General features: G+C 44.9%; 1 protein-coding gene and 1 long non-coding RNA gene across 5 annotated transcripts in view; both read left to right on the top strand.

The window, feature by feature from the left end:
• LOC111957647 (oxysterol-binding protein 2) overlaps positions 1–24,026 on the top strand; it is a 275,496-nt gene that overhangs the window by 27,612 nt on the left and 223,858 nt on the right. The gene's annotated exons all lie outside the window — the stretch shown is intronic.
• LOC111957661 (uncharacterized) lies at positions 10,062–13,389 on the top strand. Of its 3 annotated transcripts, none has more exons than XR_011474750.1 (6): positions 10,062–10,700; positions 10,864–11,167; positions 11,280–11,375; positions 11,519–11,620; positions 11,729–11,863; positions 11,986–13,388. It is a non-coding gene; the product is annotated as an uncharacterized lncRNA (long non-coding RNA). The 3 variants fall into 3 exon arrangements; XR_011474749.1 differs by having other exon boundaries at positions 11,519–11,624; XR_002876429.2 differs by having other exon boundaries at positions 11,519–11,863; positions 11,986–13,389.

The raw sequence follows: 24,026 nt of genomic DNA, 5'->3' as shown, positions 1-24,026 counted from the left end.
TCTACATTGTAGAATAAAACTATGAAATAACACATATGGAATCATGTAGTAACCAAAAATGTGTTAAACAAATCCAAATCTATTTTATATTTGAGATTCTTCAAAGTAGCCACCCTTTTGCCTTGATGACAGCTTTGCACACTCTTTGCATGCTCTCAACCAGCTTCATGAGGTAGTCACCTGGAATGCATTTCAATTAAATTATTTTAATTTATTAAAAGTTAAGTTCATTAGTGTTACCAGCCTCAGAAATTGCAGCCCAAATAAATGCTTCACAGAGTTCAAGTTATAGACACATCTCAACATCAACTATTCAGATGAGACACTGTCTGTGATTTATTTCGAATTCAAAGCACACTTAACCAGCATGGCTACCACAGCATTCTGCAGCGATATGCCATCCCATCTGGTTTGGACTATCATTTGTTTTTCAAAAGGACAATGACCCAACACACCTCTAGGCTGTGTAAGGGCTATTTGACCATGAAGGAGAGTGATGGAGTGCTGCATCAGATAACCTGGCCTCCACAATCACCCAACCTCAACCCAATTGAGATGGTTTGGGATGAGTTGGACCACAGAGTGAATGAAAAGCAGCCAACAAGTGCTCCGCATATGTGGGAACTCTTTCAAGACTGTTGGGAAAGAATTCCAGGTGAAGCTGGTTGAGAGAATGCCAAGAGTGTGCAAAGCTGTCATCAAGGCAAAGGGTGGCTACTTTGAAGAATCTCAAATATAAAATATATTTTGATTTGTTTAACACTTTTTTGGTTACTACAGGATTCCATATGTGTTATTTCATAGTTCTGATGTCTTCACTATTATTCAACAATGTAGAAAATAGTAAAAATAAAGAAAAATGAGTAGGTTTGTCCAAACCTTTGACTGATACTGTACATGTGTCTTTTGTTGTGTGCTGCTCTGTGGCAGGAGTATTGTTATGAAGATCGGGAGATACCTCATCTGAATTAAACCCTGCTGGTCTGTGGACGCTGTGCTGTTTGGCCTTGTTCTAATACACTAAGAGCTTGTGTGACCTAAATCACTTGATGCCTGGTACTGAAGGGGTGGGTGGAAGGACAGACGTGAGCAGGGGTCCTGCCTTCAACCCCACTCTCACACACATATATTCGACACACGGACACATATGCCCCTGTGTTCAGGTGTAACTCCAGTGTTTCCAATTGGGATTGGTGTTCTTCTTAAATTGTGTTAATTCTCCCTTCATTTCTACACATGTGACATTGTCTTTAAAGGAAAGACACAATGACAAAAAGGAGATGATAAAGTTGTTTCTGTTGAAACTGGATGTGTGTCTGTTCAAATTGATCTGTGTGTGGCCTTCTACTCATTTTGAGCTTAAGATGTGGGGAGTAGGTGTATTTTTTGCAAAGGTGAACACTAATGAGAATTTGATTTTAGAAAATGTGGGTAGAAGAGACATGAGAAATTGAAGGTGAGGGTTGCAACACACAATCACCAGTCTAGTCTTACATTAGAGACATGCCAAGAAGACATTATGAAATCAAAATCAAATGTGTGCAGAATACAACAGGTTTAGACCTTACCCTTAACCAACAATGCAGTTCAGTAAATAGACTTAAGAAAATATTTACTAAATAAATGAGAAAAATAAATAAAAGAACACAATAAAATAATAACGAGGCTATATACAGGGGGTACCGGTACCGAGTCAGTGTGCGGGGGTACAGGTTAGTCGAGGTAATTTGTACATGTTGGTGAGGGTAAAGTGACTATGCATAGATAATATACAGCGAGTAGCAGCAGTGTAAAAACAAAGGGGGGTGAGGGTGTGTCAATGTAGACAGTCTGGGTGGCCATTTGATTCATTGTTCAGCAGTCTTATGGCTTGGGGGTAGAAGCTGTTAAGGAGCCTTTTGGTCCTAGACTTGGCGCTCCGGTACTGCTTGCCGTGCGATAGGAGAGAGAACAGTCTATGACTGTGTGACTGGAGTACTGGAGTATTTCACCATTTTTTGGGCCTTCCTCTGACACCGCCTAGTATATAGGTCCTGGATGGCTACATCCCTGTTGATGTTAATGGGGCCCTGTTCGGCCCACCTTTTCATGTAGTCCACGATCAGCTCCTTTGTCCTGCTCATATTAAGGGAAAGGTTGTTGTCCTGGCAACACATTGCCAGGTCTCTAACCTCCTCCCTATAGGCTGTCTCGTTGTTGTCGGTGATCAGGCCTAACACTATTGTGTCATCAGCAAACTTAATGATGGTGTTGGAGTCGTGTTTGGCCACGCAATCGTTGGTGAACAGGGAGTACAGGAGGGAACTAAGCACGCACCCCTGAGGGGCCCCAGTGTTGAGGATCAGCGTGGCAGATGTGTTGTTGCCTACCCTTACCAACGGCGGTCCGTCATGAAGTCCAGGATCCAGTTGCAGAGGGAGGTGTTTAGTCCCAGGGTCCTTAGCTTAGTGATGAGCTTTGTAGGCACTATGGTGTTGAACGCTGAGCTGTAGTAAATGAACAGCATTTTCACATAGGTGTTCCTTTTTTCTAGGTGGGAAAGGACCGTGTGGAGTGCGATTGATATTGCGTCATCTGTGGATCTGTTGGGGCAGTATGCAAATTGGAGTGGGTCTAGGGTTTCCGGGATGATGGTGTTGATTTAACCCATGACCAGCCTTTCAAAGCACTTCATGGCTACCGATATGAGTGCTACAGGGCGGTAAATATTAAGGCAGATTACCTTCGCTTTCTTGGGCACAGGGACTATGGTGGTCTGCTTGAAACATGTAGGATTACAGACTCAGTCAGGAAGAGGTTGAAAATGTCAGTGAAGACACTTGTCATTTGGTCCGCGCATGCTTTGAGTACACGTCCTCATAATCCGTCTGGTCCCTCAGCTTTGTGAATGTTGACCTTTTTTTAAGGTCTTGCTCACATGGGCTACAGAGAGTGGGATCACACAGTCGTCCTGAACAGCTGGTGCTCTCATGCATGCTTCAGTGTTGGTTGCCTCGAAACGAGCATAGAAGGAATTTAGCTCATCTGGTAGGCTTGCGTCACTGGGCAGCTTGCATCTAGGTTTCCCTTTGTAGTCTGTAATAGTTTGCAAGCTCTGCCACATCCGACGAGCATCAGAGCCAGTGTAGTAGGATTCAATCTTAGTCCTTCTTGCCTGTAGTCCATGGCTTCTGGTTGGGATATGCACGTACGGTCATTGTGGGGACAATGACGTCGATGCACTTATTGATGAAGCCGGTGACGGGGTTCACCTTGGGGTCATGATAGGGGCTGCACCAAATGTTTGATGTATTATAATAATTGATTATGCTTATGTTGTATTAATAGAAGGGGAAGGGCTATAAGACCCCTCCCCCACTACATGTATAGGGTCCTAGACTACAGATTAACAATATATATATTCATTATAAGGTTTAATATTGTTCCACTGTTATTTTGTCGTCTGCCTCTTATAAAGAAACGGTCTGAGAGATGTGTGAGTTATTGCAGTCAAAACAGGATGTCTGTGAGAAAGCGCCTCAAGGCTAAAAGAGATGCATAGACACAGAACCCTGCAGGGAGTGAAAGAGACATACCACTATAAATCAACTTAGGGAGTGGACAATTACTGCTGAGCCTTTATATAACACTGGAACTATTGTTTGTATAGCTGTGTGTGCATGGGCTTGGTCTCATGAGTAGATGGTGTTGACGTGGGCAGTGACATAACTAGGGGTTGACTGCAAGCATAATAAAGCAACTTGGACCCTTTCCTATTTGGCAGAACTTACTCGGAAACATGCGTGCTATGTTGCCGTTGTCAACTTCTGTCTGCAATTGCATTAATGAATGATTGATTTACTTAAAGATATTGTCTGAATGCTAATTTCACCAATAAGCAAATGATTGACAAGGAACAAGGAACAAACCCCAACACCGGTGACTGAGCTGGTATACTCCTCAATGACATTGGATGAATCCCGGAACATATTCCAGTCTGTGCTAGCAAAACAGTCCTGTAGCGTAGCACGTGCATCATCTGACAATTTCCCTATTGAGCGAGTCACTGGTACTTCCTGCTTTAGGTTTTGCTTGTAAGCAGGAATCAGGAGGATATAATTATGGTCAGATTTGCCAAATGGAGGGTGAGGGAGAGCTTTGCATGTGTCTTGGTGTGTGGAGTAAAGGTGGTTTAGAGTTTGTTTTTCCTCTGGTTGCACATGTGACATGCTGATAGAAATAAGGTAAAGTTTGCCTGCAATAAAGTCCCCGACCACTAGGAGCACCGCTTCTGGATGAGCATTTTCCTGTTTGCTTATGGCCTTATACAGCTCGTTGAGTGCGGTCTTAGTGCCAGCATCGGGTTGTGGTGTTAAATAGACAGCTACAAAAGATATAGATGAGAACTCTCTTGGTTCTGTTATTGACAAATAGACACACACCCCCGCCCCTCGTCTTACCAGACGTTGCTGCTCTGTCCTGCCAATGGACGGAAAACCCAGCCAGCTCCATATTATTCGTGTCGTCGTTCCGCCACGTTCAGAGGAAACAAAATATGCTGCTTCTGTTTTACGACATGGACTACCGGCTGTGTAGTGAAAAAGTGAAACATAAGATATTACAGTTTTTAATGTCCCGTTGGTAGGATAGTCTTAATCAAAGATTGTCCAGTTTATTTTCCAATGATTGCACGTTGGCCAATAGTACGGATATTAATGGAGGTTTACATAAACTTAGCAATAATAATCATGTGGCTGGAAAAAGTTATGATAGCAGCGGAATCAAAGAATGTAAAGTTCACATGAGGTCTGTTGCAGAGCAGTGGCTCTCTGACTCCCGCTATAGGGCAGCAGGTAGCCTAGTGGTTAGAGCGTTGGGCCTGTAACTGAAAGGTTGCTGGATCAAATTCCCGAGCTGACAAGGTAAAAAATCTGTCGTTCTGCCCCTAAGCAAGGCAGTTAACCCACTGTTCCCCGGGTGCTGAAGAAGTGGATGTCGATTATGGCAGCCCCCCGCATCTCTGATTCAGTGGAGTTGGGTTAAATGAGGAAGACACATTTCAGTTGAAGGCATTCAGTTGTACAACTGACTAGGTATCCCCCTTTCCCTGTTATCACTAGTAACTAGTGGGGGAATATGGAAAGCCAAAAGGTTCAAATTGTCTTACCCGGGACAGGTCTTAACACTTGTCAAATGTCATTTTCTTTACATGTGTTTTTTTCACTTGTCAATTGTGTGTTTACAGGTGATTTGAACGCTTGTTATGGTCATTTTTACACGTGTTCATTACACTTGTCCAGTGTGCATTTACAGGTGATTAGAATGCTTGTTATGGTCATTTTTACACGTGTTCATTACACTTGTCCAGTGTGTTTACAGGTGCGTAGAATGCTTGTTATGGTCATTTTTACACGTGTTCATTACACTTGTCCAGTGTGTGTTTACAGGTGATTAGAATGCTTGTTATGGTCATTTTTACACATGTTCATTACACTTGTCGAGTGTGTGTTTACAGGTGATTAGAATGCTTGTTATGGTCATTTTTACACATGTTCATTACACTTGTCCAGTGTGTGTTTACAGGTTATTTGAACGCTTGTTATGGTCATTTTTACACGTTCATTAGTATACAGAAGTATACAGAAGGGTGTTGTCTGCGTAGAGGTGGATCAGAGACTCGCCAGCAGCAAGAGCGACATCATTGATGTATACAGAGAAGAGAGTCGGCCCAAGAATTGAACCCTGTGGCACCCCCATAGAGACTGCCAGAGGCCCGGACAACAGGCCCTCCGATTTGACACACTGAACTCTATCAGAGAAGTAGTTGGTGAACCAGGCGAAGCAATCATTTGAGAAACCAAGGCTATCGAGTCTGCCGATGAGGATGTGGTGATTGACAGAGTCGAAAGCCTTGGCCAGGTCAATGAATACGGCTGCACAGTATTGTTTCTTATCGATGGTGGTTAAGATATCGTTTAGGACCTTGAGCGTGGCTGAGGTGCACCCATGACCAGCTCTGAAACCAGATTGCATAGCGGAGAAGGTGCGGTGGGATTCGAAATGGTCGGTAATCTGTTTGTTGTCTTGGCTTTCGAAGACCTTAGAAAGGCAGAGTACGATAGATATAGGTCTGTAGCAGTTTGCGGTCTGTAGCAGTTTGCAGCTGCTTTAGGTCTGTAGCAGTTTGCGGTCTGTAGCAGTTTGCAGCTGCTTTCCAATCTTTGGGAATCTCAGACGACACGAAAGAGAAGTTGAACAGGCTAGTAATAGGGGTTGCAACAATTTCGGTAGATCATTTTAGAAAGAAAGGGTCCAGATTGTCTAGCCCGGCTGATTTGTAGGGGTCCAGATTTTTCAGCTCTTTCAGAACATCAGGTGACTGGATTTGGGAGAAGGAGAAATGGGGAAGGCTTGGGCGAGTTGCTGTGGGGGGTGCAGTGCTGTTGACCGGGGTAGGGGTAGCYAGGTGGAAAGCATGGCCAGCCGTAGAAAAATGCTTATTGAAATTCTCAATTATAGTGGATTTATCGGTGGTGACAGAGTTTCCTATCCTCAGTGCAGTGGGCAGCTGGGAGGAGGTGTTCTTATTCTCCATGGACTTTACAGTGTCCCAGAACTTTTTTGAGTTTGTGTTGCAGGAAGCAAATTTCTGCTTGAAAAAGCTAGCCTTGGCTTTTCTAACTTCCCTGAAAAGTTGCATATCACGGGGGCTGCTCGATGCTAATGCAGAACGCCGTAGGATGTTTTTGTGTTGGTTAAGGGCAGTCAGGTCTGGAGAGAACCAAGGGCTATATCTGTTCCTGGTTCTACATTTCTTGAATGGGGCATGCTTATTTAAGATGGTGAGGAAGGCATTTAAAAAAAATAATAACAGGCATCCTCTACTGACGGGATGAGGTCAATATCCTTCCAGGAGACCCGGGCCAGGTCGATTAGAAAGGCCTGCTCGCTGAAGTGTTTCAGGGAGCTTTTGACAGTGATGAGTGGAGGTCGTTTGACCGCTGACCCATTAACCAACTCCACAGTGTTACCATTACCAACTCCACAGTGTTACCAACTCCACAGTGTTACCATTAAGGAGAGAACCCTCCGAAAAAGGACCACTGGATATTAGAACTCACTGTCGTTTACAGAGACTCCTTTACCCTTACCCTCCTGACTGTAGCCATCTGGCCAAGCATCTCCCCTCCTCTGACCTGGACCTTGGTTTAGTCTCATCTCTCCCCTCAGAGAAGAGCTCAGGAGGCCAGGTGGAACCCGCCGATCGGGAGGAAGAGGAGCAGAGGACAGTGGAAGTGATGAAAGATGAAGAGGAGGGTGTAGGGAGCAGTGTCGCTGGAGAGGCTGTTGGGGGTTGATGCCTGTGGAGGAGGAGGGTTAGCAGTAGAGCTGTGCCCCCCTTTAGACAGTGTCTGCACCAAGGACTTTGCACTGAGATGGTGGTGGTGGGGCTGTCAGACAGGACTATACAAAGACTGGCCAGAGACAGGAATACCAGCCTGGGACAGCCCTATAGACAGGAAGAGGCTGAAAGTACAGCAGACACTTCAGTATCTAGTGACTCCACCAGGGGGTGATACACAGCTGTCAATATAATCATGCTCACAGTCCTTTGTGTTATACCAGCCACAGGTGAGAGGGGTGAAATCCTCCTGCAGTGGGTCTAGTGTCAGAGTTCAGTGTCAGTCCCTGGTCCTTCCAGCAACAGCAATGTTGGAATAGGGGTTCTCACTGAGGCCTGTTCCAGTTCCACGCTTCTAGAACCACCACCAGATACCTGGCAGGTACTCTACTCGTTTAGCTCATACAATCTACCCTATGAATTTACATGGTTACAGTTATATTTACATTTAGTCATTTACCAGACACCCAGGATATTCTTTAAGCTAAATAATGAATTCATCACTAACGGTAACTGCAGCCTCTTCCTGTCTCCTCCAGGAGTGCCTGGAGTTTTGACACTGACTATTGACAGTGACCTGTCCGCACAGATAAGGTCCAGCAACACATCCACAGCAGGCCAGGTGAGAGGCAGGAGCAAGGGGATTCAACCAACATGTAGAAGGAAAATTAAAAGTTCACATAAACATTTGTTTTACGTCACCATAAGATGCCATTCAGTCTGTCAGGCACATGAACATGGCCTCTACACTAACCAGAGTGACTATGACACACCCACACAGGAGCCAAGGTCCAGGCGTGACCATCTGATTATAAAATAATATGCCACTAACTATAACCCAATGTGAAAGTAAATGTTATTTCTTTGTTTGTTCTGTGCTTGTGAAGCGCTGAGAGCTAGCCAGGGAGATGTGACCTGTGGAAGTCTACTCCTCCGTAAAGCATGCCATAGCAGAAGAGACACTCCTAGGTAGCCTTCACTGAATCAGATTTAAGTGACATACTGTGTCTCCAATATAGTCTCTGACCACTAGCCACCTCTTGTTTCATATCTGTATTGGATCTGTCAGCAGGTACTGTATGTGCTCTTTGTGAATGAGGATGATGAGGACTCGGATGAGGTGTGTGTCCGCTGGAGGAGGGGATGCAGCACTAACAAGGCCACAGAGGGATGTGTGTGGTGAGAGATTTTTTGTAATAGTTTTTTTATTGAACCTTTATTTAACTAGGCATTAACCAAAGATTGAACAGATTACACATTCACCAAAGATAACTCCTGTGTAAAATAGTGTGGGGTCATGTCCATTGAATCTTATGCTTGTTAACTGTTGTTCACTCCTAATGGGTAGTTATTCTCCAATATAGATGTGCAATCACAGGCCTCCTGATGCTCTCTCTCTCAAACCCTTGATTCCACACAGCAGAGACCTGGGTGTTGCCTGGGGCAGGTGAGGTCAGACTGGCTGAAGATGGAGGAGCTGGCTACTCTCAGACAGGTGAGATTTTCACTCTGCTCATCTATGTGTGTGGGGCATTTTGTAAATGGAACATCTTACTTTTAATGGCATCCATGAATCTTGCTCATCGTGTTTGTGTTTTGTGTGTTCTTTTGTGTCGTATGTGTTGTTACGAACCGGCTTGTAGCCCGTAACAAAGAGGGAGACAACACGGAGATAAAGAAATACAAATATATTTATTAAATAAAGGAAACTATGTACAAGTAACAATGGTGTTTGTAGTCGGTAGTGGAAGTGGGTGGATGTGTACATACATGGTCATAATGAGGGGTGGAGAGGTGCCTGAACAAACACAAAGTCCCAAAGTCCCAAAATGCCACAACAAAAAACAACAGTGTGTCTGCGTGGAGACAGTCTCCTCGATGTATGGGGGAAAGGTATATTTATCCCCGGGACACACCCGAGCCCAGGTGTGTCCCATTTCGCTGACGACCCTCCCAGCTCCGCCCACTGATATTCTATTAAGGAAAACAAGAGCAGAGAGAAATAATTCGGCAGACAGAGTGGGAGGGTCGTCACAGTGTGTATTCGTCTTTGTGTTGTAGGACTGTGGGGAGGTTGAGGAGAGCTCAGCTGTGTGAGACTGAACTGTCCCCTGTGTATCCCTGACACCAGCTAACGATAAGATGCGCTGTGTTCTGTGTCCCGACATGTCGTGCTGCAGCAGATGGAGGGGAGGTGTCTGGAGGTCAGCCTAAGAGACATCAAAGCAGAGGCAGAAAGCACCAGGTACACACATACTCAACCCTGTTACTGCCCTACTACTGCATATCTAGAAGAACCTAGAATCAGAGATAAAGGATACAGTATGTCCAAACAATCATCTTAGGGACAGCTTATACTGTTTCCCTACTGTACTTTACACCTACTGTATTCTATATATCTATATTGTCTATACTATTAGGCTGAATTCAGTGATTTATTGAGTGTGTTCTAGTTCTCGGCTGCAGAGGCAGAGGGACTCGTGTCTGCAGGAGGTCAGGGATCTGGAGGAGGAGCTGGCTGCTCTATGTAAACACAGAACATCCTTGACAGATGGGACCAGGGTAACAATTTTTCTAGCCCGCATGGCACTTTTCCCAGTTCTATTACAATTTAATGATTTGATTATTACAATATTTAATCCCCTATCTCCCCTCCCTTCCCTTCTCCCCCACAGTCTCAGAGAGTGACCAGTGTCAGTATGTCTGTCCTTGAGAGAGTGGAGTTGGACAGACAGCTGGACAGTGCCAAAACAGAGCTGTTTTCTGAGCAGCAGCACTCTACACTCAAGCTGGACTCGATGCAAGAAGTACAGTGTTAGACTGGTGCTCAGAACATAATTTAAAGTGATAGTCACCGCTTTGAATGTGTTTGAAATTGTTTCTCTCCATCTGTTTGCTTATGTGTGTATGTAGCAGAAGTTGGACGAGGCTTGTGAGGTGCTCCAGTCTGTGACTGAGGGGAGAGGTCACTGAGGGACAGGTTTGAAGGTCTGAAGGAGAAACACAGGCAGAAACAGGAGCATGAAGAGGTACCATCTACCTAGGCTTTCACCACACCTCAATATTTGTTTCAAAATCTCACTCTGTCTCTCAGGCAGTGGAGGTGCATGTGTGTGAGCTGAAGAAAGAGCTGTGGGTGAATGAGAGCAGTGTGGGGTCTCTGGAGAGGATAGCAGCCCAGAAGGAGCTACAGCTGTTGGCTTTCCAGGACGAGAGGAGTGCCTTGAAGTCAGATGGGCTGCAGAGGGAGTTCCACAACCTAAGGGAGCAGCACAGCATCTTCCTGAGAGACACCCAGGAGCAGGCACTCACACAGATGGTTGGTGGGCTGGGTAGCCTCTAGAACACAGTGTCTATGGATGAGTCTGTTTAACTGTGCGTATAAATGTGTGTAACTCACTGTGTGCATGATAGTGTGAGAGCTTATGTAGTTAAATGTGTGTGTGCAATATGTAAGGGGTGGTTTTGTTTGTCTCCTTTAGCATCGAGAGCTGAAGAAGTTGAAGGAAGAGTTTGCTTTAGGTAGCCTAGTGGTTAGAGCATTGGGCCAGTAACCGAAAGTTGCTGGATTGAATCCCCGAGCTGACAAGGAAAAAATCAGTCGTTCTGCCCCTGAGCAAGGCAGTTAACCTACTGTTCCCCGGGTGCCGAAGACGTGGATGTCGATTATGGCAGCCCCCCCGCACCTCTCTGATTCAGAGGGTTTGGGTTAAATGTGGAATGCATTCAGTGGTACAACTTACTAGGTATCCCCTTTCCCTAACTCACGAGGAACACATCCAGCAGGTGAGAGGCTCCGGCAACTGGGTTTATTGAAAATTCGCAAAGATCCCCGTATTTCCTTTGTGTGTTCTATCAGATTCAAACACTGATGTTTTTCTTGCTGGTGTGTGTCCAGGCTCATAGGCAAGCTGAGGAAAAGAAAACAGTTGCTTTCAGAAAACAAGCCATCTCTCACACACAGCAGATTGAGTCCACACAGAGCTGCATCCAGGTCAGTATCTCAGGATGTCCTGTCCTCTAAAAGTAAAGGGGAAAGGAAAGGGGGATACCTAGTCAGTTGTACAACTGAAATGTGTCTTTAACCCAACCTCTGAAACAGAGAGTCCCGGGTCAGTCTCACAGTTTCCTTTGCAGATAACGGAGGAGGAGGGAAGGAAGGAAGCTGAGGGAGAATCTTAATGACCAGAAGGGGGTTATGGCAATGCGAGAGGAGGAGCTGTATGCTGAGGATCAGCAGTTGGTATACATTTCTACTCCCTGTGTCTCCTATTCTATGTCAGATTAAATGTATTCTAAAACCTAAACAAATTGGATAACACCGTATCTGTTTTCTACCTTACACAGCACCATAGAGGTAGAGAAAGAAGAGGCTTTACAGGTGCAGTGTGGGATACTGGAGGAGCAAGGCCGGGATGCTCTGGAGAGAGTGAGAGAGAAGAGGAAAGCCCTGGCTCTTCAAAACAAAGTGGTGGAACTACAGTAAGCAGAACCAAGATCACTGGTCACCAACAAACCATCAGATTTAACTTAATTACCATGAATTAAAGGAAACGGGTGAAGAATAGATACAGTATGTCATTCCTGTCTCCCTGCTCTGTCAGAGTGTGCAGGACCTGGAGAGTGAGTGCCGTGTGCAGCAGAGGGAGAAGGTGTCTGCTCTGACTGCAATGAGTAGGTCCTTGAGAGAGGAGCACCAAGCTAAGCTACAGAGACTGCGCAGGCACATGGAACAGATGATGACAGGCCTACAACCTCCTGAACTAGCATCTAGAGATCACTACATACATGACAACATATAATGTACAGTGTATGAAGTAAGATGACGCTGACAGACATGGCAGCTCTGCTTCTAGCTACTAAGCAACTTTGCAGTATTTTTTTTTTGTGTGTGTTATTTCTTACATTATTAGCCCAGAATTGTTTTGGTGTTGTTACATACCGACGGAAATAACTTTTGGATATCAGAGCAGTGGTAACTCACCAGCATTACGACCAGGAATACAACTTTCCCAAATTGGATCCTTTGTTCGCAGCCCCCAGGGCAATTGAACTTATTCCAGAGGCTGCTTCAAATCACCGCCGGCAGAGAAGAGGTATTCGGAGTGGACTTCTTGTCTGACTCAGGAGGCATGCATAACATCCACCGCTTCCGAGTATATTACTCGCTAATGTTCAGTCTCTGGATAATAAAGTAGACGAGCGCAGGGTGAGGCTCTCTTTCCAGAGAGACATCAGGGATTGTAACATACTCAGTTTCATGGAAACATGGCTCTCTCGGGATATACTGTACCCGTCCATACAACTAACTGGGTTCTCAGTACATCGTGCAGACAAGGAATAAAGAACTCTCCGGGAAGACGAAAAGCAGGGATGTTTCATTATTAACTACTCATGGTGTGATTGTAATAACATACAGAAACTCAAGTCCTTTTGTTCACCCGACCTAGAATACTGACCTTTTTACCTCCCAAGAGAATTCTCTTCGGTGTAGTCACAGCCGTGTATATTCCCCCTCAAGCTGATACCACGACGGCCCTCAAAGAACTACACTGGACTTTATGCAAACTGGAAACCACATATCGGCAAATCTGATCACGACTCCATTGTCACGCCCTGGCCTTAGTTATCTTTGTTTTCTGTATTATTTTAGTTAGGTCAGGGTGTGACAGGGGGGGATGTTTGTGTGTATTTGTCTCGTCTTGGGTGGTTGTATTGTATAGRGGGTTTTGTTGAGTGTATGGGGTTGTGTTCAGTAKAGATGTTTAGGAAAGTCTATGGTTGCCTGGTTTGGTTCTCAATCAGAGACAGCTGTTTATTGTTGTCTCTGATTGGGAGCCATATTTAAGGCAGCCATAGGCATTAGGCTATTGTGGGTAATTGTCTATGTGATGTTGCATGTTTGCACTCAGTATTATAGCGGTCATGTTCGTTTTGTTATTTTGTATTGTTTGTTAAGTGTTCTTCGTTATTAAAAAGAAGAATGTATTTCTCTCACGCTGTGCCTTGGTCTCCTCACTACGACGATCGTGACATCCATTTTGCTCCTCTCTTCCTATAGGAAGACACTCAAACAGATAAGTACCCATGCTAAGGTCTATTCAATGCTGGTTTGACCAATCGGAATCCATGCTTCAAGATTGTTTTGATCACACGGACTGTGATATATTCTGGGTAGCCTCTGAAAATAAGATTGACGAATACACAGATACGGTGACTGAGTTCATCAGGAAGTGTATAGGAGATGTTGTACCCAATGTGACTATAAAAACCTACCCGAAACAGTGGATAGATGTCAGCATTCAGGCAAAACTGAAAGCACGAACCACCACATTTAACCGTGGCAAGGTGACTGGGAATATGGCCGAATACAGTGTAGTTATTCCCTCCGTAAGGCAATCAAACAGGCAAAATGTCAGTACAGAGACAAAGTGGAGTCGCAATTCAACTGTTCAGACACGAGATGTATGAGGCAGGGTCTACAGACAATCACGGATTACAATGGGAAAACCAGCCACGTTGCAGACACCGACATCTTGCTTCTGGACAAGCTAAACACCTTCTTCGCCCGCTTTGAGGATAACACAGTGCCACCGACGCAGCCCGCTACCAAGGACTGTGGGCTCTCGTTCTCCATTGCCGACGTGAATAAGACATTTAATCGTGTTAACCCTTGCAAGGCTGCTGGCCCAGACGGCATCCCTAGCCGCATCCTCAAAGCATGCGCAGAGCTGGCTGAAGTGTTTATGGACATATTCAATCTCTCCCTATCCCAGTCTGCTGTCCACACTTGCTTCAAGTTGTCCACCATTGTTCTTGTACCCAAGAAAGCAAAGGTAACTGAACTAAATGACCATAGCACTCACTTCTGTCATCATGAAGTACTTTAAGAGGATAGTTAAGGATCATATCACCTCCACCTTACCTAACACCCTAGACCCACTTCAATTTGCTTACCGCCCCAATAGATCCAGATGATGCAATTGCCATCACACTGCACACTTCCCTATCCCATCTGGACAACAGGAATACCTATGTAAGAATGCTGTTCATTGACTATAGCTCAGCACTCAACACTATAGTACCCTCCTAGCTCATCATTATGCTTGGGGCCTTGGGTCTGAACTCCGCCCTGTGCAACTGGGTCCTTGACTTCCTGACGGTCCGCCCCCAGGTGGTAAAGGTAGGAAACAACACCTCCACTTCGCTGATCCTCAACACAGGGGCCTCACAAGGGTGCATGCTCAGCCCCCTCCTGTACTCCCTGTTCCCCCATGACTGCATGACCATGCACGCCTTCAACACAATCATCAAGTTTGCAGACGACTCATCAGTAGTAGGCCTGATTACCAACAATGACAAGACAGCCTACAGGGAGAGTCACTCATTGGCCCCATTACTAAGGTCACCAACACATTTATTGGTCTCGGGGTGTTTCCAAGGGTATGGAAGTCGGCCATAATAACAGCCATCTTTAAATCAGGCGACCCTGCTGACGTGAGTAACTACAGGCCCATTAGTATATTACCTGTGGTGTCAAAGGTTGTTGAAAAGTGTGTAGCAGAACAACTGATTGCCCACCTCAACAACAGCCCCTTCACATTACATTCCATGCAGTTTGGCTTCAGAGCGAAACACTCCACAGAAACGGCCAACTGCTTTCTTCTGGAAAATGTGAAGTCCAAGATGGACAAAGGGGGCGTTGTTGGGGCTGTGTTTCTGGACCTAAGGAAGGCTTTTGATACTGTTAACCATGAGATTCTCATCACAAAATTGTCCAAGTTTAACTTTTCCCCCGATGCCTTGAGATGGATGAAATCATACCTTGAAGGCAGAACTCAGTGTGTCAGAGTGAGCAATGAGCTGTCGCCCACTCTTAGCTATGATGTGGGCGTGCCCCAAGGGTCAATACTGGGGCCCCTCCTGTTCAGCCTGTACATTAATGATCTGCCTTCTGTCTGTACTGGGTCTGAAGTTCAAATGTATGCAGATGATACAGTGATATATGTGCATGCAAAGAGCAAACAACAAGCTGCACAAGAACTCACTACTGTAATGGTCCAGGTTACAAAGTGGCTCAGTGACTCGTGTTTGCATCTCAATGTGAAAAAAACTGTTTGCATGTTCTTCACAAAGAGGGCAACAGATGCTACTGAGCCAGATGTCTATGTGTCAGGGGAGAAGCTCCAGGTGGTATCTGATTTTAAGTACCTTGGCATCATACTTGATTCCAACCTCTCTTTTAAAAAGCACGTGAAAAAGGTAATTCAAATAACCAAATTCAACCTAGCTAATTTCCGATATATTCGAAATTGTTTGACTACAGAGGTAGCAAAACTGTACTTCAAATCTATGATACTCCCCCACTTAACATACTGCTTGACTAGTTGGGCCCAAGCTTGCTGTACAACAGTAAGACCTATTCAGTCTGTCTACAAACAGGCTCTCAAAGTGCTTGATAGGAAGCCCAATAGCCATCATCACTGTCACATCCTCAGAAAGCATGAGCTCCTGAGTTGGGAAAATCTTGTGCAATACACTGATGCATGTCTTGTATTCAAGATCCTAAATGGCTTGGCTCCCCCTCCACTCAGTATTTTTGTTAAACAGAAAACCCAAACATATGGCAGCAGATCCACAAGGTCTGCCATGAGAGGTGACTGTGTAGTTCCCCTAAGGAAAAGCACCTTTAGTAAATCCGCTTTTTCTGTGAGAGCTTCCCATGTCTAGAATACACTGCCATCAGACACACATAACTGCACCACATATCACACTTTCACAAAATGCTTGAAGACATGGCTTAAGGTCAATCAGATTTGTGAACATGGTCCCTAGCTGTGTGTTGCCGCTTTCCATGTCTGTTGTCTAACTTGTGAGGTGTGGAAACACTTTGTTGCTTTTATGAATTTTGTCTTGCTGCTTTTTGTTCTATGTTGCTCTGTCTGTATGCTACGTCTTGCTTGTCCTATGTTGCTATGTCTGTATGCTATGTCTTGTTCTATGTTGCTATTGTCTATATTGTAATTGTTTTTAATAACCTGCCCAGGGACTGCGGTTGAAAATTAGCCGGCTGGCTAAAACCGGCACTTTTACTGAAACGTTGATTAATGTGCACTGTCCCTGTAAAAATAAAATAAACTCAAACTCAAACTCAAGGGAGGAGGTGGGTGCCCTGGGTGAGTGGTGCCAGGAAAATAACCTCTCTCTCAACGTCAACAAAACAAAAGAGCTGATTGTGGACTTCAGAAAACAGCAGAGGGAGCATGGCCCTCTCCACATTGATGGGACTGCAGTGGAGCAGGTGGAAAGCTTCAAGTTCCTCTGCGTACACATCACTGACGATCTGAAATGGTCCACCCACACCGACAGTGTGATGAAAATCCTCAGGAGGCTGAAGAAATTTGGCTCGGCACCTAAAACTCTCACAAACTTTTACAGATGCACAATTGAGAGCATCCTGTCGGGCTGTATCACTGCCTGGTATGGCAACTGCACTGCCCGCAACCGCAGGGCTCTCCAGAGGATGGTACGGTCTGCCCAACGCATCACCGGGGGCAAACTACCTGCCCTCCAGGACACCTACAGCACCCGATGTCACAGGAAGGCCAAAAAGATCGTCAAGGACATTAACCACCCGAGCCACGGCCTGTTCACCCCGCTATCATGCAGAAGGCGAGGTCAGTACAGGTGCATCAAAGCTGGGGCCGAGAAACTTCTATCTCAAGGCCAAGGGGGAGCACAGCCACAAGCAGGCCACAGCCACAAGCAGGCCACAGCCACAAGCAGGCCACAGCCAAGCTAGAGCAGCAGAACGACACTGGGCCCAGGAGCTGGGGGTAGTGTCAGGATCTGCAGCACCTGCTGGAACACCGCTCCCTTCAGCTCCCACACAGGTACTCTTTCACACAGACACATTCTCATATTCTCTCTCATACAAATATAGAAGCACACTATTCTTGATCAGCATATGAATTTGTATATAGCACTGTGTATTCTAATATTTTGTTATTGTGCTCTATATTGGTGCTGTGCTGCAGTCCTACGGTGGCCCAGGCATTCCAAACCCTGTAGGCCCTCAGAGAGCCGTTTCAGCAGGCAATCAGTCGACCACAGCAGGAGCTTGACTCACAGAGACGCAGCACTCAGCAGCTGAGCCGGGACAAGGTGTGTTCAGGAAGACACACTCACTTAAATACACACAAAAACACACCGATATACAGCCCATACAAACATGCTTACATTCTTGTTGCGTTACACACACGGTTAAGAATCACATTTGTGTGCTTTAGAAGCGGGAGTTACGTATTTAGAGAGAACCAATGGGGATGAAGAAAGAGCAGGCCTTGGACTCACTGAAGGAGAGACTCATTCAGGTATAGATCTGACTATCTTTGTGACAGACACACACTCACGCACGCACACACACTCACTCACGCACACACACAAACACACACACTGTCCACGTCATATGTTGATGCTACAGGAGCAAATTGAGGAGCTGAGTAGTCTGCAGACCAGGAACTGCGCCTGGTGCAGAGGAGCATGGGACAGTAGAAAGAACAGACCACGGCTTGCTTGGCATGCAAGTTTGAGGAGGAGCTGACAGCCAAACTGGAGAGGTTTGTACCATCAAATCCCACATTATGTACACAGAGCAGACTTTTAAAGGACTATTGAAGTACTCACTTTACTTTTGGCCCATTTTTCTGATGAAGGTGTGCAGGCTTTGGTTATATCATTAACAGATTTTGGCAAGTGTTCTGTTGTGTTCAGCATTTTCACTATTTCCACTACGCAGGTGCAAAACAAAGTTGTTAAAGGGAAGGTAACTGACTTTACCATTGAGACAGCATGTCTAGAGACTAAGCCTTGACTCTAACTCATGAACTCGTGTGGTGGAAATTCTACCTTTAACTAATAATGAGAGGCAAAATCAATAATCAATCAAGGTATTACTTTGATTAAAAACGTATTATAATAATGAGGCTGGTCGCCCCACCCCCACAGGTGAGATGGAGTGAGAGCCTCCCTGTACACAGAGCACAGGATCATTTATATAGTCAAGCTACCCCATGCAAGCATCTGCAAAACACATGACCCTGTGTATGTGTGTGTGGGGGAGACAACTGGGTGAAAAGGTTGCCTCAGTCTGTCGCAACTGAGTGAGGACAATAAGTGCCAGAATGACAGGAAGTCACTCCAGACATACTTCCTCTAACAGAAGCTCAACGGTTCCAAACAGAACAATAGCTCTGTTACTGGTGTGCAGCATATAACCTTTACTCTGTCTCCAATTAACTTAAGAAGTACCAGTCAGTTTCTGTCATATTCTTGGCTGAGTGCCCAGACGACATGGGGTCATTCTACACACACACACACACACACACACAAACAGTTAGAACAGGCCTCTTATTAATGTGCACACACACTTTTCTATCTTTATATGAGTTGGTTTCTTTAACAATCCCAAGCCCAATGCCTAGACCTAAATAATTATATTTTAGTACACAAGCATTAGTAAGGTTTAACAGAAATTGCCCTCGCACTAGTCATCCCATTCTCCTTAGAAAACATCTCAACTCACTGTAGAGCAGCTCTGTTCAGTAGGTTCTACAATGTTATCATACCATTCTGTATACTTCTAGCCCTTCTTTGGACACTGTGTCAACTAACCTCCAGATGAGCTTCAATGCCATACAACTCTCCTTCCGTGGCCTCCAACTGCTCTTAAATGCAAGTAAAACTAAATGCATGCTCTTCAACCGATCGCTGTCCGCACCTGCCTGCCCGTCCATCACTACTCTGGACGGTTCTGACTTAGAATATGTGGACAACTACAAATACCTAGGTGTCTGGTTAGACTGTAAACTCTCCTTCCTTGCAACTCACATCAAACATCTCCAATCCAAAATAAAATCTAGAATCGGCTTCCTATTTCGCAACAAAGCATCCTCCACTCATTCTGCCAAACATACCCTCGTAAAACTGACCATCCTACCGATCCTTGACTTCGGCGATGTCATTTACAAAATAGCCCTCACAACTCTACTCAACAAATTGAATGCAGTCTATCACAGTGCCATCCGTTTTGTCACCAAAGCCATATACTACCCACCACTGCGACCTGTACGCTCTCGTTGGCTGCCCCTCGCTTCATACTCGTCGCCAAACCCACTGGCTCCAGGTCATCTACAAGTCTTTGCTAGGTAAAGCCCCGCCTTATGTCAGCTCACTGGTCACAATAGCAGCACCCATCCGCAGCACACGCTCCAGCAGGTATATCTCACTGGTCACCCCGAAAGACTCTTACCTCCTCACTAGCTTTAAGCACCAGCTGTCAGAGCAGCTCACAGATCACTGCACCTGTGCATAGCTCATCTGTAAACTAGCCCATCCAATCTACCTCATCCCCATACTGTATTTATTTTTTTACTTGCTCCTTTGCACCCCAGTATCTCTCCTTGCACATTCATTCTCTGCACATTCTACCATTCCGGTGTTTAATTGCTATATTGTAATTACTTCGCCACCATGGCCTATTTATTGCCTTAGCTAACTTATCCTACCTCATTTGCACATGCTGTATATAGATTTTTCTACTGTATTATTGGATTGTATGTTTGTTTATTTCATGGTGTAACCTGTGTTGTTGTGTTGTTGAACTGCTTTGCTTTATCTTGGCCAGGTCGCAGTTGCAAATGAGAACTTGTTCTCAAATAGCCTACCTGGTTAAATAAAGGTAAATAAAAAATGTGATATACTTTAGCCATCAAAGTTGCACATTAGTTATGCTGTGTCAGGAGAAGATATTTCTTACAGACAATCTATTACATCTAGTTATGTTGTTGTGGTGCAGAAAGGCACCTAAGGCAACGAGGAGAAGCAGAGGAAGCTGAAGAAATTGGAAGGGGAGATGAGATGTATTACTGGAGTTAACATCACCATATAGGACCTGGGGGAGCCTTAGCACAAAGCTACACAAAGGAGCTTTTTAGTGCTGAAGTAGTTCACTGGTTAGGGTTAACAGGAGGTGCCCTTAAAGTTAGGGTAAGGGTAGCACAATAGTTAAAAAAATTGTATTTTGATTTGGATTCTTTTGCGGTGGGTAAACTGATTAAAATAATTTGATTTGGATGGAATTGTAATTTTTTTGTTGGGTAAATGCATTTTCTTTGAGTTGGATTGAAATGTATATTTTTGGAAGGAAGTATAATTTTTAAATGGGGTAAATGTATTATTTTGAGTTGGATTACAATTACAGTGGGGAGAACAAGTATTTGATACACTGCCGTTTGCAGGTTTTCCTACTTACAAAGCATGTAGAGGTCTGTAATTTTTATCACAGGTACATCTCAACTGTGAGAGACGGAATCTAAAACAAAAATCCAGAAAATCACATTGTATGATTTTTAAGTAATTCATTTGCATTTTATTGCATGACATAAGTATTTGATACATCAGAAAAGCAGAACTTAATATTTGGTACAGAAACCTTTGTTGCAATTACAGAGATCATACGTTTCCTGTAGTTCTTGACCAGGTTTGCACACACTGCAGCAGGGATTTTGGCCCCACTCCTCCATACAGACCTTCTCCAGATCCTTCAGGTTTCGGGCTGTCGCTGGGCAATACGGACTTTCAGCTCCCTCCAAAGATTTTCTATTTGGTTCAGGTCTGGAGACTGGCTAGGCCACTCCAGGACCTTGAGATGCTTCTTACGGAGACACTCCTTAGTTGCCCTGGCTGTGTGTTTCGGGTCGTTGTCATGCTGGAAGACCCAGCCACGACCTATCTTCAATGCTCTTACTGAGGGAAGGAGGTTGTTGGCCAAGATCTCGCGATGCATGGCCCCATCCATCCTCCCCTCAATACGGTGCAGTCGTCCTGTCCCCTTTGCAGAAAAGCATCCCCAAAGAATGATGTTTCCACCTCCAAGCTTCACGGTTAGGATGGTGTCTTGGGGTTGTACTAATGCTTCTTCTTCCTCCAAACACGGCGAGTGGTTTAGACCAAAAAGCTCTATTTTTGTCTCATCAGACCACATGACCTTCTCCAATTCCTCCTCTGGATCATCCAGATGGTCATTGGCAAACTTCAGACGGGCCTGGACATGCGCTGGCTTGAGCAGGGGGACCTTGCGTGCGCTGCAGATTTTAATCCATGACGGCGTAGTGTGTTACTAATGGTTTTCTTGGACTGTGGTCCCAGCTCTCTTCAGGTCATTGACGTGTAGTTCTGGGCTGATCCTCACCTTCCTCATGATCATTGATGCCCCACGAGGTGAGATCTTGCATGAGCCCCAGACCGAGGGTGATTGACCGTCATCTTGAACTTCTTCCATTTTCTAATAATTGCGCAACAGTTGTTGCCTTCTCACCAAGCTGCTTACCTATTTGTCCTGTAGCCCATCCCAGCCTTGTGCAGGTCTACAATTTTATCCCTGTGTCCTTACACAGCTCTCTGGTCTTGGCCATTGTGGAGAGGTTGGAGTCTGTTTGATTGAGTGGTGGCAGGTGTCTTTTATACAGGTAACGAGTTCAAACAGGTGCAGTTAATACAGGTAATGAGTGGAGAACAGGAGGGCTCTTAAAGAAAAACTAACAGGTCTGTGAGAGCCGGAATTCTTACTGGTTGGTAGGTGATCAAATACTTATGTCATGCAATAAAATGCGAATAATTACTTAAAATCAAACAAGTGATTTTCTGGATTTTGTTTTAAATTCCGTCTCTCACAGTTAAAGTTACCTATGATAAAAATTACAGACCTCTACATGCTTTGTAAGTAGGAAAACCTGCAAAATCGGCAGTGTATCAAATACTTGTTCTCCCCACTGTATATATGTTTTTTAATCAGTTAACTCAAAATAATAACTTTACCCAAATTAATCAATAACCCTAACCCTAGCTCAACCCTAACCCTAGAAATAGCCCTAAACTAAACTTAACCCTAGCTTCATGTCCACACCCTCCAAAAATAGACGGCTTGGAACGCAATCAATGTCAATTCTCATCAAATGATTGGTCACCATAGAGTCTAGGGCAACTATACTGAACAATAATATAAATGCAACATGTAAAGTGTTGTGTCCATGTTTCATGAGCTGAAATAAAAGATGCCAGAAATTTCCATACGCACAACAAGCTTATTCTCAAAATGTTGTGCACAAATGTGTTACATCCCTTTAAGTGAACATTTCTCCTTTGCCAAGATATTCCATCCACCTGACAGGTGTGGCATATCAAGAAGCTGATTAAACAGCATGAATCATGTGACACAGGTGCACCTTGTTCTGGGGACAATAAAAGGCCACTCTAAAATGTGCAGTTTTGTCACACAACACAATGCCACAGATGTCTAAAGTTTTGAGGGAGCGTGCAATTGGCATGCTTACTGCAGGAATGTCCAGTAGAGCTGTTGCCAGATAATGTAATATTAATTTCTCTACCATAAGCCGCCTCCAACATCATTTTACAGAATTTGGCAGTACGTCCAACCAGCCTCACAACCGCAGACCACGTGTAACCACGCCAGACCAGGACCTCCACATCCGTCTTTTTCACCTACGGGATCGTCTGAGACCCGCCACCAGGACAGCTGGTGAAACTGAGGAGTATTTATGTCTGTAATAAAGCCCCTTTTTTCCCCCTTTTTTGGGGAAAACAACTCGATTATGTTTGGCTGGGCCTGGCTCCCCAGTGGGTGGGCCTATGCCGATTTTTTTATTTTCTTGAACTGATGCTCATGGGGCCGGTACATAATTACAAATCATTTGTAGACTGCCAATTATTAACTGCAAGTAGCCCAAACAATATGACCAAAACATTTCAAACCTTGCTTACACTTGTATACGATCACATACCAATACCACATACATGCCAATTTATTAGATGCACCATCCCGTTCACGAAAATGGATCGCTCCTACACTTGGCCATGGCTTGCAATATAAAGCAGGCATTCAGTTACTGTTCGATTGAACATTAGACTGCGCAAAACGAGTTACCTAAGCGACTTTGAGCGTGGTATTGTCGGTGCCATTCGCGCTGTATCCAGAATCACAGAAACGGCCATCCTCCTGGGCTTTTCACGCACGACAGTGATGCGACAAAGAAAAAACATCCAGTCATTGGCAGTCCTGTGGGCGAAAACAGCTCGTTGAGAGAGTTCGAAGAACAATTGCAAAAATCATGCAAGCTAACAGGCGAGCCACAAACAAACAAATAATGGCGCAGTACAACAGTGGTGTGCAGAACGGCATCTTGGAATACACAACTCGTCGATCCTTGTCACGGATCGGCTATTGCAGCAGACGACCACACCGGATTCCACTCCTATTAGCTAAAAACAAGAAGCAGCATCTCCAGTGGGCACGCAATCACCAACACTCGACAATTGAGGAGTGGAAAACCATCGCCTGGAACATGACAGAGATTTCAGTTTACTTGAGCGGCCTGCACAGTCCCCAGACCTCAACCCAATAGAACTGCGTAATGCTGTCGCTTCAGCATGGACCAGCATCCCTGTGGAACGTTTCCGACACCGTCTGACTCGGTACTAGATGGGTGTACCTAATAAACTGTCCGGTGAGTGTATATCGCTCTATTATCCCTGAGAATACTTTGGAACAGATTCCCCAAATTAAAAT

This window comes from Salvelinus sp. IW2-2015, linkage group LG33 (assembly GCF_002910315.2).
Source record: "Salvelinus sp. IW2-2015 linkage group LG33, ASM291031v2, whole genome shotgun sequence".
Classification (NCBI taxonomy): domain Eukaryota; kingdom Metazoa; phylum Chordata; class Actinopteri; order Salmoniformes; family Salmonidae; genus Salvelinus; species Salvelinus sp. IW2-2015.
The sequence above is the reverse complement of the archived record's forward strand: the minus strand, read 5'-3'. Positions and strand labels throughout refer to the sequence as shown.